The sequence below is a fragment of the Panthera tigris genome, chromosome B1, assembly GCF_018350195.1.
Source record: "Panthera tigris isolate Pti1 chromosome B1, P.tigris_Pti1_mat1.1, whole genome shotgun sequence".
NCBI classification, from domain to species: Eukaryota; Metazoa; Chordata; class Mammalia; order Carnivora; family Felidae; genus Panthera; species Panthera tigris.
Window position 1 is genome coordinate 66,124,591 of NC_056663.1, and position 14,332 is coordinate 66,138,922.

General features: G+C 31.3%; 1 protein-coding gene across 1 annotated transcript in view; it reads left to right on the forward strand.

Moving 5' to 3' along the window:
• FSTL5 (follistatin like 5) overlaps positions 1–14,332 on the forward strand; it is a 791,029-nt gene that overhangs the window by 450,692 nt on the left and 326,005 nt on the right. The gene's annotated exons all lie outside the window — the stretch shown is intronic.

Here is a 14,332-nt window from a genome sequence, read left to right on the forward strand (position 1 = left end):
ATGCAGTAATCCTAAAATGAAAAGCTGGAAATATTTGATAACCCTGGATATCAGTTCTTACTGATTCTCATTGAAAACGTGAATTCCACAATGCTGTTTTTAAAGTCTGGGGGGAGTAGTAGCACTTGACTACTCTTCACTGTATAACAAGAACAATTTAATTATTTACACAGTGACTTTTTGTTTTTCGTTTTTTGTTTTTACACTATAGGGAAACCAAGGTAGATTAGTAGATAGAGTTTGCATATATGTTAACAATAATTAGCATAACAATTGAAAATTGTATTTATATTAAGGTACTTTGGAATAATTTACGTATGTTTAAATTGCTTAAATACTTCTTTAAATCGACTATTTATGCTTTATAAAGCATAGATATGCTTTATATGATTTATGATTTGTATATGCTTTATAAATCATGTATGAAATATGATTTATATATGCTTTATAAGTCACCAAAGAATCAAAGCTCAACAGGATTTGAGTCAGCACTGAAACCAGTATTTTCTTCTATCTTTCTATCTTCAATGTTATATATATGCACATTTATATATTGCTTTCAAAAAAGACAGGAAATAGGATATGTACTTGATGTAAAAAGATCTCTTTTGAATTATGCCTCTTTCATCTATCAGTGGTCTGATATTACGGAAATTACTTAAATTCCTGAAAATCCATATAAATATGAATAGTAATGTTCTTGTCATATGATAATTTTATATTAAAACATTAAATTAGATTTTATGTAAGTTTTGATAAAGCAAAATAATATATGTGAAATAGTTGCAGGTGATGAAGCTTTAAGACAAGATATCAGTATGCTCTTCAGATTAATTAAATTGCATTTCCATTTTCAATTAAAAGGCAGGATAGCAAGATGCAGAGTGACTCTATAAACAGTTAACCCCTTAAAAAATGTCACAATCAAGGATAGACACCTTTCAAAGACAACAACAGGAAAGCAGCATTATTATTCTACGTTTGTAAGAAGAAATTGAAACAAAAGAACTTAAGAACTAAGTGGCTGAGTTTATAATCAAAGCTATGTCAGACTGTGAAGGCTTTGTGTTTTCCACTAAACTTCACTCTGTAATAGGAATTGTTCTGTGTACTCATGGTGGCAACGAGAAGATATTATGGTTTATCAGAAAAGAATTTATATTTATATTCTTCTATATCTGTATTACATTAATATTGTCATATATTAATTTACAAATACCATATATAAGCTAGAAAGAGATACACATCACAGAAGGGACTACATAAAATATTAAGTAAGTTAGAATATAATCTAATTTGGGAAATCACGAAGACTTTTTGAAGGTGGTAGCAACTGAATTAGTCTCCAGGATGAGTGGATATGGACTTTGGGCAATAAAAGATGGGAAACTGGACAAAAATGTATAGCATAAATAAAAACTCAAGTGTATCACATACCAGGGTATTTACGGAAATTAATTCAACTGTAAGGTCTGTTCCAGTATTGAAATTCTATGAAAATACATAAATTATTATTATTATTTTACTAACTTGTTTTATTAAACAATCAGTCTAATCTACCAGCTCCAATCTCTCACCCTTCTACTAGGCGGATACTTGGATTTGACTAAATAAAAGTAATTGAAACTTGTAGCAAGAGCAGAACATATTTTTAATAGCATGCAATTTATCAAGCATCAGTAAGATAATTAAATAGATGTTTGTGAGAATTTTTATTAAATATTGTTGATGATGAAATGGTGGAGCTAGAAACTAAAACAATAAAAATAAAGTAGGAATAATATGTTATTTTTATGACAGTACAGCGAAGACTGAATAATGATTCCTGGCAATATCAGTAAATAAGAATCTTGTCTAGAATGCTGCTGCTTACCCTATCACAGGAAAAAAATGATACTGTGTTTTGAGATATGATTTGATGTTGCTAAGGAAGGCAAGGTAGATCAGTATATTGTTCTGATAAAGAAAATTTTGCAATTCAGAAATTTGTATCATCAGTAAAAGCATTCAATAGAGAAATAATAAAATGTTGTCTGTGAAGGAGCTAAATTGTACTAGAAACTGTTGAAGTTGGATGGAAAAAAATCTATATGATTTGGGTTAACTCTTAGAAGTAACAATTTTATGGAAATTATATATAGTAAAGGCAATGAATTTAATGAATGTTATAATGTTTCTGCCATGAGGTCAAAATTATGCATCACACCCAAGGTCTACATTTTTAATATTCTGAGTCATAAAGAGATATTAAGTAATGAAAGCACTTGGCAATCAGCAATCATATTATGAGCTTTTTCCCTTTTTGTGTAATTGCAAAACTATCCCTTAACAATGATAAAATAATGTTCATGTAGTCATTTAGAGAAGATAATGTTTTTCTAAGTAATGCTGGAATTATATGGAATATTTTAATATTCTTTGTGGTCTTACCAAGCGATTTTCTGGAAAGTATCACATTTTCAGTGTTGCACCTTGCTTAAATAGGTCATCAGACTATATAATGATCCCTTAGAGGTAGAAGAACTAATTTGTGTGGATAGTGTCTACATTAGCAAAAAGTATTTATACTTCTTGAATAGAAAACATATATCTATTTCTTTCTTTCCATCTATTATAATACTTTACAACTAAACCCAATTTGGTTTTATGAAGTTTAGTGGCAGGCTTTTAATAATGGCATAATTTCAAAAAGTCACTGCATTATAAAATACTAAGGTAGTGTCATGAATAAAAATGTGTAACAATAGTGAGAAAAGCAATCTATTCGAAAATCATGTATTAAGTACTTATGTGTATAGAATGCTGTGATAGTTAAACCAACTTAGAAAGATTGTTTTCTTTCCCTTAGGAATATATAATCTCAGACAGACAATGATAAAAATGACAGATCTAGTAAGGGTAAAATAATCTTTTTTTTTTTTTTTTATATCCAGAATGATTCCTCCAGATAACTCTTAAAATGAAAACCTAGAAAACTAAACAGCCCCTAAATGAATGTTCAAAAGAATAAACGAAGTCCAGAGAAGTTAAAAAACAAAAACAAACAAACAAACAAAAAAACTTCTCTTAATCCATTAATTATTTACTGGTAGATACAAGAATAGACAGAGTTGCAATTTATTATTCTTTCTGCCATAGTATAAAATGGAAGAAAGTAGAGCAAAATGTAACGTGCAAACAAGAAAAGGTTAATGTTATTTTAAAAATAGTACATTATCAACCATTATAACACTAGTAAATTGTTATTACAGTTGGTAATAAGGTTTTCTGTAAAATAGCCTTTTTTCCCCTCTTTGGATAAGAAGAGGGATTATTTTAATATTTGACAATAGGCATTGGATGCTATTCTTAATTTTTCTCCAGAAATTTGGGGATTATTAAAAAGATATTTAAAATAAATCCTCAGTGTGAGCATCAAGCATTCTAAACCATGCCTTGTTTTATTAATAAATTTGGAAATCTATTTTATGGGATCAAATAAATTTTAAATGAGGTCAGTGACACAGTTTTGAATACTTAGAGGAAATACTAAATCCTCTGGTCAGATGGCAAAATCTTTCACCCAGGCATTTTGTTGTCTTGAATAATTTCAGTTAAATGTATAGATTTTTCAGTGCAAAGCTTTCTTATAGAATTAAAAATGAGTAAACAGTGCCATTATTGACCATAAGGACTTGAATTAACATATGAGAAAACAGCACTTTATTTTCTTCGCACTCAAAATTAAATTAAAATCTTTGATTGTTTGATTTGCATGGAGCACTATATTTTTGCCTTAAGTCTATATAGGTAAATGCAATTTATTTGTCATCAAACATGACCATACACTGAATTGAGGCATTTGATTTTCACAAATGATACTCAGATAAATATATGTTTACCTATTTTTGCAGTCAAACTCAGTTAAGATAATAAATTTTTATTAAATGATTATTGGTCTTAGGAATTAGTTGTTTTTGTTTCTAGCTAACAAAAAGTGGTGCAATTGGCTATCCAGAGAAAGAATATCTGTTTTGAGAATGCTTTCTATGTACTTTATTTTCTGAGTTAAATTATAAATTGCTCTGACTATCGTGCTAAGTCTTAAAATTATATGAAATGAAGAGTTTGCAATTCTGATAGATTCTTAAAATTCTATTAAATGGTTACGAGTTGCAGTTCCTAAAGCCATGTACAAGTCCTTCAAGATATGTATGTGTTCTATTAGTTGAAGTTCTAATGTTACACTTAAATAAATCTCTATCAATTCTAAATGATCTTTATGTGTGGAAAGTTCCCTAAAGAAATGTGCTTCTACTAGGCATGAAAAAATTAGTTTTTTGCAAGCATAATGCATCAACTGTGAGCATTTATATTGAAACTAATTGTATAATAGCTCTCTCTCCATTCTTAAAAAGAATAGATAATTAGGATTCTAAAACTTTAAAGTACTAAAAAAATACATGGCACAGTTATTTTAAATTACCTAACTATTCATGATTATATTTAAAATGTCATATTTCTTTATATGAAACACTTCTTAATGGAATATAGATTTGATAATGACATTATGAGGGAAAAATCATTTTCTAGGAAGTCACAATTTCTATAATAAAAATATTACTTATTGGAACCATCTAATAATCAGAGCAATGAAATATGAATATTATATTAATATTCATAGATTTTAGGTCATTAGTATATGAAAGACATTTATTTGAGAAAAATAACAGAGTTTAGTGAGAAGAATTAAAACTATTACAGTAATATGGGTTAAAGGTGAAAGGGTCAGGATTAAAAGAGAACAGTAATAATACAGAGAGGTGGTCATATTTGGGCAGTAACTTACAAGCAGAATCATTTCAACTTGAGTGATTACATATACATGAGATAGAGACAGTAGGGTCAAGGACAATGTCCAGTTATCTAGCTTGCATACTGAGGTGAACAATGATACTATTCATTAAAGTAGGGCACACAGTAAGATAAGCAAGTTTGGGAACATATACTGAGTTGGATTTTCAGCATATTGGCATATTTACATAGAAACATTTGGTTGGAGAATATTGTGGCCTAGATCTCAAGTAGGAGTTCAGGGACACAAATAGAAATATGGGGGATACAGTTAAAACCTGTGCTGGCAGGTAATGGGGTACCCAAGTGAGTATGTAAAGACAGAAGAGATGAGCAAAAGAGCAACAGGGAACTAAAACTTAAAATTAAGTAATGAAATTAAAAACCAAACAAACAGGGGCACCTGAGTGGCTCAGTCGGTTAAGTGCCTGACTCGATTTCGGCACAGGTCATGATCTCATGGTTCATGAAATCAAGTCCCACCTTGGGTGTAGAGTGCACAGCCTGCTTGGGATTCTCTCTCTCCCTCTCTCTCTGCCCTCCCCCACTTTCTCACATACACATGCACATGCTGTCTCTCCTAAAATAAATAAACTTTAACAACTTAATAAATAAAAACAAACAACAACAAAAACAAAAATGCTTAGAGAAATAGGGAATAAACCAAAGGACTATGTATTTATAAAACTTTACTAGAATTTGTTGATGAGCAATTTCCATGACTGAGTTCAAAACAAGAGATATATGACAGATAAAGAAATGGCTACCAGTTTTGATCACAAGGAGGTGTGGGTGACTTTGGTCACAGCACTTTCAGCGGAGATGTAGGGGTAGAAGCAAAAGTTCTGGTGGTTGAGAGGTTAAATGTAGGGGAAAAAAGTAAAAGAAAAAAATGTGGAGGAAACTAGTGGAGCACACAAGCATACATCAAGTATATATTTAGATCAAATCCAAAATAGGTAACTCATATATGGTTTTAGTAGTTAAAACGATGGTTGCCTCTGGAGGAATTGGTGAGTGATGGGGTAAGAACACAAGGTGAGAAGAAGGCTTCCATGGTACTCACAGCGTTCTACTTTTTAACCTCACAAAAATCCCACACTCATTTGGGAAATTCTGTATTAGACATTGCTACACCTACTATAGCATAAGCCCATGTACAGATCATTGTAGTATGAGACCTCACAGCAACTTAAATTGCCTAGCACATGGGGGAGATAACTTTTTTACTACATACTGTGATTAAAAAAATTAACTCACTTGTTTGTATACTTGTAATTTTCTATGTTAGAGTTTATAGATATGCCCTGACAGTTTAGGTAAATAAAGGTCAGCATCATTCACTTATAGGTAATTTCCACTTTATGTTCTAAGTTCTTTAGACCTTTTAGGAAAAGGACTGTCCAAAATGATTGCTGAGACCCAACCTATAGACACATATTCCAAAAGGACAGATTTTGTCCTAAACAAGATAAATTGCACATACCAACTGTTAATAGACAACAGGTAAAGCAATACCAATTTGAAGTTAAATTTTAAAAATAATGAAAGTCTTATGTTTGTTTTCCATTTGAAGATGACCCTTCCCTCCAGATTGCTAAGATTATCTTAATCTTTTGTAGCTAGTGCACATTTATGTTTCTCCTTTTACCTATAGCCTCCATAATGATTTCTCATTGGTAGTTTTCTCACTGGTAGCCTCCATAATGATTTCTCACTGGTCACTTGCTGACCTAACTACTTGGAACTCATAAAAGCAGAAATAGGTATTTTAGCTTCTCTTTTATTTCAAGTGAAAACCTCATATTTATTTCTTAAAGTATTGACTCTGTGTCATATAGATATTGAGAGTAGGGCCTTTTGTGATGCAAAATAAAATTGAAATAAGAAACAATAAAATAGAAATTGATTAATCGTTCTTATTTTTCCATGCTGTACCCTGTCTTGTCAATCATGACTTAGTGGATCTGACTTAAAATTACTTTCCTCTGACTTCAGCATGGTATTCAGCAATAGAGTTTGCCTAAGGCTGTTTTGGACTTTCAAAATCATTTCTGTAATTCATGGGTACTTTGGCTTTGTTAACCCCGTGTTCTTTATACTAATTTCTCAGAAACTCCTTGAATTGAGCCTTGCGTTGTGCTTCTGTGGTTCTGAACTCTATCTGGATGGCATCTTCTTCATAATGGAGTTATTGTGGAGATCGCCAGCTTCACTGCTGCCCCAGTGTCATTTGGGCACGACGGTGTTGCTGCAGTCTGGCACCAAGGCCTTAGCTTCAATTTACTGTATCTCAGGGACACCTGGATAGCTCAGCCAATAGAACATAGGACTGTTAATCTTAGAGTCTTAAATTCAAGCCCTATGTTGGGTGTGGAGCCCACTTAAAAAAAAAAAATAGAAAGTATCTCATATTTCTGAACTGAGTTTCTATCAGTGGGATTTGATTTTAACTGGCTAAATCTTGTTCAATAATTTAAAACAATTTGAATGTAATGTATCATGTTTTAATTTGTAGCTGTTTTTGAATTATCTAGTTAGGGTTAGTCTGAGAATGCATTTCATTTACATTTACCAGGTGAAAGTTTCTTTATAGGATTCTGCTCTGTCAAATGATCCACCATGGAGACATTTATCTACAAAGTGAATGTTATGATGTATAAAATCAAGTGCTTTTTAAATAGATAAGATAATCATACATGTTTAGGCAATTAATCTTTAATTTTTTTTAATTCAAGGATTTGAAAGCTAGCACTTAGAAAACACATTTTTGTTAAATGTATTTTAATATATAGTTGTTATTACCTTCACATTTTTTTTTAAACCAGCCAGAGGCTTATCCTCTTAGTTAAGAGAGTCCTATCACTTTCATATTGTGGTCACATGGCTATAACCAGATAAAACAAGAAGTTTTAAGTAGGCCTTATCAATAACATGTAGAAACAATAAGACTTAAGCTGTATAATATTAGTTTGAATCTATTTGTCTTGTTAAAAAAGAGGAAATGAATCAGAACAAGAGAAATGGAATTTTGAATTTTAATAAATTTTAAGCCATATCACATATTAATAAAGTTTGGCCAACAAACTTCAATTTTATTAAGTACCATAATTCCATATCCTTTTTAACAATGACAATTTATTTTGGTTCTTGCAGTAGTTAAAACAGAAAGGCACAAAAGAGAAAATAGGAATCAATTTTAGTTCCATCATTTAGGTATAATCACTTTGATATACATATATGCACATATTTTATGAAAATGTGACTATATTATTATATCCTCAAGATTTACTTTAATTATTCCTAATTTTAATTAATTAGGGTAAGATATCTCAGTATTGGTTAGCTTAACATATTTTTAATGGCTTGCATTGTGTGAAGTTACCATAATTATAAAAATTATAATCATAACACTCCATTTATTACTATTACCAAGCTATTATTTCTCTTTGAAGACCAACATTGTCCATTTAACATATAATACATGCAAAAATGGTAGTCATCCTAGAAACGTTTAATTTTCTAGCAGTCACATTAAAAAAAAAAGAAACAAGTAGGGCGCCTGGGTGGCTCAGTAGGTTAGGTGTCTGACTTCAGCTTAGGTTATGACCTCCAGGTGGGTGAGTTCAAGCCCAGTATCTGACTCTCCTTCCAACACAAAGCCTGTTTCAGATCCTCTGTCCCCACCTCACTCTGCCTCTTCCCTGCTTGCACTCTCTCTCTCAAAAATAAATAAACATTTAAAAAAACGATTTAAAAGAAACACGTAAAATTGATTTTATTAACACTTTATTTATCCCTATAGACCAAAAAAATATTATCACAACCTATGATCATTATGAAAATGAAGGAAATACATTATCGTCTCTTCCTATCAAGTTTTAAAATCTAGCATACATTTTATTTTAATTTATTTATTATATTGTACTCATTTTTTAATTGTATATTTTGATTTATATTAGGATATTATACAATTTTCAAATTAACAGAATATTTTTAGTATGTGATTTTGAGGCATAACAAAATATAAATCTAGCATATATTTTACACTTACAACATATCTCATTTCTCATTTTGGACTATCTACATTCTGAATGCTCAGTAGTCATTGACTACCATCTTGGACAGTATTATATTAGAGTGTTAAAATCTCTACCTAAAATTCTATTCCAGTGTTTCTATAATAAAACTGTATTTATTCAAGGACAACATAGGTGTGTATGTAGGAAATCTACAGATTCTATCTATCATCTATCTATTGATCTATTTTTTATGATTAAAGTATAATCGGCATACAATGTTATATTAATTTCAAGTGTACAGCATATTTATTTGACAATTCAGTTATTTTGAATAGGAGGTTAAGCACGTATTCTACTTGTAAATAAAAAACAGAGTATGAATGTCATGCTAATATCTATTTTTCAGGAAGCCAGAAAAGTACACATTTATAGGATAAATGTAGTCATCTAAGCAACAAAATTATATCCTCAACATAAGTAAGATGTTTATTTTAAAAACATAATTCAATAATATATATTTAATGCCACCCACCTTAAACCACTCTCTCCCAAATGTGTTATCAAAGGATCATTTAAATCATATATCCTCTGCCCACAGTTAGCACCTTAATTTTTTTTTTCTGAATTTTTAATAATCTCATTCTTAAGGTCTATTTTTCCCTTCTGATTTAAAACAAATGCACCAATCATATACATCTTCCAGTGAGAAGCTGTTCAATCTGAGAATGAAAGGTATTACTGAGTGAGTTTAGTCTAACACTAAGCAATGAAACACTTTCAAAGAGCCTGTAAGACCTTATGTACCACAAGGATTAATGTTTATATTCATTTTTTTTTTGAAGTATTAAAAACAGCTCTGGAGTACTTTTACCTCTGAGAATCCTAGGGGATTTAATGCACTACACTGAACATAACCCAATATTCTTTAATGCTTAGGAGTTACTGAAATATCTTGTAGTGCCTCAGGGTCACCACAATAAAAGAAAAATACATGTACATATGTAAGTATTTATTGTTAACAAGGTATATGCCAAATACCTTATTAACACATCTTACAGTTATTCAGTCCTGATACTTTGTATGGCAATTCCTTTTACAGATATTCCAAAACCAATAACAAATTAGTTTGTAACAAACACTTTAAGAATTGACAGAATAAGTTAATACACATCCATTGTTATACTTTTATACAAGTAATCAATTCGATGAATATTACCTATATAAATTATATATGCCTGACACTGTGTTTAGTAATGCTCGATCTTTTGATTGTTTATTTTATTCAAAAACAGTCTTTCATTTCTTAAGGAAATCCTATTACAACTCTCTCCCTTAGTTTATAATAGACTTATAATAAGTCTGTAGTAAGTCTTATTATAAGTTTATAATGGACAAACTCTGTAGTGCTATATGATGAATGAATATTTAGCATAATCTATCATTGATATCATTAGCAGATTTTGGAATGATAATTTCTTATAAAAATATATTTATCTTATAATTCTAATGAATATTCATTATATCTTTAGGTGACGATTTAAAAAATAGATCAAGGGGTGCCTGGGTGGCTTAGTTGCTTAAGTGTCTGATTTCGGCTCAGGTCATGATCTCATGGTTCTTGGGTTTGAACCCCACATTGATTTCTGCATCGACAGTGGGGAGCTTGTTTGGGATTCTCTCTCTCTCCCTCTGCCTCTTTCTCTCTCTCTCAAAATAAATAAATAAACTTTAAATAAAATAAAATAAGTAAAATGAAAAGTAGATTGAAATGAAATAGATTTCTTAACAAAGAGGGAAAGGAGCCATTACACCAAGTGCTGTTTAGCTGCCTGATTGAGGATTTTGTGAGGCATGGAATACTATATATCATCTGCAACGTGCTCACCGGGTAATGTGTTCATCCTAATGGAAATTGTTCCTATAAAAAGGAAGGAAATTGCAGTAAACTTGTTACTGATCATTTAAGTAATGCAAATAGGCCCTTGGTGGTGGTGACCAGATAAGATGGGAAAAAAGCATCAATGATGTTGAAAGCATTATGGAAGCTACAGATTGCAAATCATCTTGAGAGGTAGTTTACATTTATAGCAACTGCCTGGAGGACAGGGAAGGATAACTCTTTCTTCTGACTGTTGCTATAATTGGTCATTAATTATAGTAATATATTATTAAATAAATAAGAAAATTAGACATTTTAGTATATGGTATATTGTACTTAGTCTATTCCTAAAAGATAAATATTTTCAACTAAACATAAAATTTAAAAAGACAAGATAGGATGAAAGGAGGGGAAAGCGAGCCAGAGAAGCAGACAGAGAGACAGACAGTGACATAAGAAAAAAGACAGAGAAAAGAGATTGAAGAGAGAAAGATGAAAGCCAGACAAGAAGAGTAAGTGTGGTTTATTTTATGCAAGTATTTTGTAGTTTAAAACTTAGCTGTGCAGTGATCCAGGGGTACACTTTTACATATTTCGATTAATATTTCCATTACAAGTACTAACTTTATACACAACAACCAACATGTATTTTACTCTTATGTGACATTCACAAGGCTAGTCACTACAAATATAAAAATAGATAAGAAAGCTTTCTTCTCAACCCCAGGAAATTAAACAGAAGAAAACAATTAGAAAATAATATGGCATGGAGCAAAAGTGACTTGTATAAAATACAAGAAAAAAAGAGGCCACTGTAAGGGATGGATTCTAAGCAGAAATAACTTCTGAATTAAGCATACCCTCATATAGGAGTTCTGGATGAGAAAATCAAACCATGTGCTTTTCTGCTAAGCAGAGCATATCAGCAAAGACTGAGGTGTGGGAAATTACAAGCAATGTCAAAGTTGAGGGAGATGGAGTGAAAAGGGGGAATTAGTCAAAAAAAAAAAAAGCTTAGGAGGGAACTAAGAAGAGCTAGATTTTGAAACTCCATGAATGCAATATTGAGGAACTGAGATAATCTGTATAATGGTAGGCAAGAAAGATACTGGTAGAAATATGGAATTGTCAGATCTAAATTTGGAAAGATCACTTAGAAAGCTGAGAGCAAAATGCAGTTAAGAAACAAGATTGGGCACATTAGTGCAATCAGTGGTGTGTTGAAGTCAGTGATTAAGTTTTCGGAAATTTTACTGTTGAGTTGATATCATTGAAGACTAGGAAGTGGCCCATGGTGGGAACCTTTACACCACAGACATTGATTAGTGCTACAAGTTAAAGCCCTACCCCCAATTCCAAACCCACTCCAGCTCAGAGATCTGCAGTGTTTTTGTTTTGTTTTGTTTGTTTTGTAATATTTACCAGAACACTACTGACTAAAGGCTGCAATCCTCTAGTGATAAATTTTGAGAGACTGAACAAGGATAATTGGGTAATTAAGAGGGTGTTGATTAAAAAAAAAATATGTATTTAAAAGAAAAGACCTAAAACACTAAGGCTGACAATTGCTAGAAAAGAATCTTAGAAGATACACATTTTACAATCCAAAATTAGTAATAATCAGATCAATAAAATTGCTGTGATCTATAAAAAAGACATCTAAGAAAGTTAATTGGTGATAATTCTTGTTTTTTTTTTCAACTTCAAATTCAAAAATATTCTCTTTATCTCTAGAAATCTTAATGTGGCATTTTATTGTAGTATAAATAATTTATATATGTGATGTAATAGATTTTTGACGATAGAAAGAAGTCATGAGTAATTTTTTACAAAATTTTTGACCTACTAAAGTATAAAAAGTATACTAGTCTTTTTTGTTACTGATGAAAAATGGAGATTGAAATTATATCAAACTAAATTAGATTAGCAAACTAAAGATCTGAACCAGTGATTGCATTCAATTCATTTCCATTGACACAATTCATTTTATTAGAATAATCTTTTATAAGAATTTCCTATGTTAGCAATCTGAAAACTACATAAGTGACAGCTTAACGTTTCTTTTAATGATTGCATCTTTGCTATAATATATGAGTTGGCAACATTTTCTTTGATAGCAAGAGTTTATCTTACTTCTATATTGAGTGAGATTATTAACTTATGGGTTGACACATTTCTCATATAAAGGATATTATTTTTGTGACGTCTCATTAAAAGTGCAGATTATTTTCCTGCCCTTTGTAGATATTTTGGCACTCAACTAAAAATCTATAATTAAATATTTAACACCTTTTAACTATGTTTTAACAACAAATGAAAGTGCTATATACACCACTCCTCTATAGACCCGCTTGTTATTATCACCCCATATTGTAACTGAACAGCTTCATATTAATACCATGTTTGAAAAAGATTTCATATTACCACTGAATTCCTAGACTTCATAGCTTAAAAAGTAGTACATTTTCACATAGCTACAGGTGTACAAAATAAACAGTGCCAGTGAAAGATGTTCATGTGACATTATACAGCTTCACTTAGTCTGTGTTTTTTTAGTCTTTGGGATTGATGAACTTTTTCATATTTTGATTTCAAACTTGACTCATCAAGTTATTACTTGTTGAAATATTAGGATATTTGAGACATTATTGTAGTTCAGGGAAATAGTAGAATCGATCAATTTTAATTGAGGTTATTCTTCAAGATCCAGCTCATGTGGTCACTTTTTATGCTGTTTTAGCAGAGAACTGCATTCTTTTCTCCAAAACCACTCAGTCTCGGTTGCTGCTAAATCCAATAAGGCAGAATACTTGCATCTGATATTTCCTATCCCTAATTTTATAGCTCATTTTGTAGTTTGTGTTATATGGTCTTTTACTTTTTTTTTTTTTTGATGCAGAGACAGCTATTCGAAAAATATTGATACCCCAAATTATGAAACTTTGATTCTAATAGTATATAACTATCACCACACAGTATCGATTGAAAGAGTACAGTTATATTTAGAAGAAATATAGTGCTAAAATTTTTAGTGTATATAAACTGAAAGAGCTTATAAACAATTTCATCAGGTTTTACTTCTAATTTTAGCTGAGACAGGATATCAGAGTGTTGAGAAGTGGCCTGTGCCAATTGGATCATTAAGAACTATTAGGTTTCTTATAGGGACTACCAGAGACCTCAAATAGCTGGGGATGGATGAAGGCCTGATGTCACCTCCCTGGTAGAAAATGCTTGCTTTGCCACCAGGTGATATTAGATGTTGGTATGTATGGTGGAATTTGGCGTGAGACTTCCTTGCATCTTTCATCACAATTTCATAAGTAGAAACAGATAGGGATGCTGGGGTGGCTCAGACAGTTAAGCATCCAACTTTGGCTTAGGTCATGATCTCAAGGCTTCTGAGTTTGAGCCCTGCATCCGGCTCTGAGTGATGGCTCATAGCCTGGAGCCTGCTTCAGATTCTGTGTCTCCCTCTCTTTCTTGGCCCTCCCTCACTTACACTCTGTTTCTCTCTCTTTCAAAAATAAACATTAAAATAAATAAAGAAAAAATAAGTAGGAAAAGTTATAATTAGGAACTGAGTTATATCATCAGT